Source organism: Neomonachus schauinslandi, chromosome 12 (assembly GCF_002201575.2).
Source record: "Neomonachus schauinslandi chromosome 12, ASM220157v2, whole genome shotgun sequence".
Lineage (NCBI taxonomy): Eukaryota > Metazoa > Chordata > Mammalia > Carnivora > Phocidae > Neomonachus > Neomonachus schauinslandi.
The window spans coordinates 23,303,950-23,306,947 of NC_058414.1; positions in this window are offsets into that span (position 1 = coordinate 23,303,950).

A 2,998-nucleotide genomic window follows, 5' to 3' on the forward strand; every position below is an offset into this window, starting at 1 on the left:
TAACATGATGTAATTGCATCTTTTCCCATTCTCTTAAAATCCTGGACTTGCTTCTTGTAAAGGGGTTGCCAAAAGTCATACCAGTCCCAAATTCTATTTTCTTCAATGGTTTCTGTCACACTGGTCAATAGCAGTTTGGCATTTTCCTGAAGAACATTTTTGTTTCATTGTTCCCTTGATTGAGTGAAATCTGTATGGTACAATTGAATTCTCACTCTGCATGCTGTCTATTGAAATTGAGGTCATGAACAGCCCTAGCATTATCTAGATATTAAATTTTAGACATATTTGAGTCAAAATAAAAATTAATACTTTATTTCTTTCTCTGTTCTCCTCTATAGTAACTTTAGTGAAACTAAAACATAAAACAGGGTATGAAACCTCAGGCATTTTAACACAATAGAATTTTTTTAGTAAATTCTGCTCATATTAATACTACTTCACTATGTTTTCAAAAGGTCTTCTGAACTTTGTCAAGTAAAAATGTAAATAAATACAAGACAGTCTTCCTCTATTAAATTATTTCAGTCATTTTCAAGGAATTATTCCAGGTATATGCAAATAGGTAGTTAAAAATCAATGATTATGAAGCATGTTTTTAATTATGCTTAATTTTTTCATTTTGTTTTTAAATGTCTTTGTGTTGAGTTTAAAGTTTGAGTGGTAGAAACAAATTTTCAAATTATCTAAATCTCTTATTGGAGGGAGTTTATTTATTTGTTAACTAAAAATCAAAAACTGTTAGCTGATCCTTATTGTGCTTCTAGACCAGAGTTAGCTATTGAATGGAACAATCAAACATAAAAATCAGATATTTAAGAGTAAGCTCTTTTCGGGCCGCCTGGGTGGCTCAGTCGTTAAGCGTCTGCCTTTGGCTCAGGTCATGATCCCAAGGTCCTGGGATCGAGCCCCACATCAGGCTCCCTGCTCAGCAGGAAGCCTGCTTCTCCCTCTCCCTGCTTGTGTTCCCTCTTTCGCTGTGTCTCTCTCTGTCAAATAAATAAAATCTTTAAAAAAAAAAAGTAAGCTCTTTTCTTCCTGGACCAGAGTATTCATGATTCATATGCTACCTCTAAGTATTTCAACAAATACATAGCAAACTCTGTTGTGTGGGAAGAACTGTATCTATAAAAATTTAAGTAAAAATATACCACAATTGGGGAACCTGGGTGGTGTAGTTGGTTAAGCGACTGACTCTTGGTTTCAGCTCAGGTCATGATCTCAGGGTTGTGAGATTGCACCCTCCTTTGTGCTCAGTGTGGAGTCTGCTTAAGATTCTCTCTCCCTCTGCCCCTCTTCCTGCTCTCTCTCTCTCTCTCTCAAATAAATAAATAAATCTTAAAAAAAATAACACAATCTATAAATGCTACAGAACCTAAGTGTATAAGAGAGATTTGGCACTTTGGAGTAAGACTAGCAGGAATTAAGATAAAAAATGATATGATTTTATATTGGTTGAAAATCTTGATGTGAGTCTTAAGTCTGTTAAAACACAGAAGATAAAGCTTACACTATTTAAATTACAAAAGCAATAGAGAAGAATGAGAAGTACATACAAATAAAAATGAAGGAAAAATCATCTGTAATTCATATAGAAATAAATATAGAAAAAGATCAGATAGAAAAAGTGACTAAGTAATGTGGTAAAATATTGGATGAAAGATACTGTTCATTGTACAATTGTTTAAATTTTTCTCTGAGATTTAATATTTTAAAATAAAAAGTTAGGTTAAAAAAGGGGATCATCCTCCCACAGTTTTCGGTCCTATGGATATTCATACAAAAATGTTCAATCTGTTGATATCCCATGCTTACACAAAAGGGGTAATACAGTCCTACTTGTCTTTCCCCACTAACATAACAAGTTGTCAGAACTTTTAAGTCTACGTTGTTCTTTTTTTTTCTTTTTTTAATTTAATTTAAATTCAATTAGCCAACATATGGTACATCATTAGTTTCAGATGTAGAGTTCATTAATTCATCAGTTGCATATAATACCCAGTGCTCATCACATCATGTGTCCTTAATGCCCATCACTGAATTACCCCATTCCCCCACACACCTCCTCTCCAGCAACCTTTAGTTTTGTTAAGAGTCTCTCATGGTTTTTCTCCCTCTCTGATGACCTCCCATTCAGTTTTCCCTCCCTCCCCCTATGATCCTCTGCACTGTTTCTTACATTCCACATATGAGCAAAACCATATGATAATTGTCTTTCTCTGATTGACTTATTTCGCTCAGCATAATAGCCTCCAGTTCCATCCACATCGATGTAAATAATAAGTATTCATCCTTTCTGATGGCTGAATAATATTCCATTGTATATATATACCATCTCTTCTTTATCCATTCATCCGTCAATGGACATCTTGGCTCTTTCGGACATTGCTGGTATGAACATTGGGGTGCAGATGCCCCTTCTGATCACTATATTTGTATCTTTGGGGTAAATACCTAGTAGCAGCAATTGCTGGGTCATAGGGTATCTCTTTTTTCAACTTTTTGAGGAACCTCCATACTGTTTTCCTAAGTGGCTGCACCAGCTTGCATTCCCACCAGCAGTGTAAGAGGGTTCCCCTTTCTCCACATCCTTGCCACATTTGTTGTTTCCTGACTTGTTAATTTTAGCCATTCTGACTGGTGTGAGGTAGTATCTCATTGTGGGTTTAATTTGTATTTCAGTGATGTCAAGTGATGTGGAGCATTTTTTTTCATGTGTCTATTGGCCATTTACATGTCTTCTTTGAAGAAATGTCTCTTCATGTCTTCTGCCCATTTCTTTTTTTTTTTTTTAAAGATTTTATTTATTTATCTGAGAGAGAGCACATGAGAGGGGGGAGGGTCAGAGGGAGAAGCAGACTCCCTGCCGAGCAGGGAGCCCGATGCGGGACTCGATCCCAGGACTCCAGGATCATGACCTGAGCCGAAGGCAGTCGCTTAACCAACTGAGCCACCCAGGAGCCCTTCTGCCCATTTCTTGACTGGATTAATAAAATCA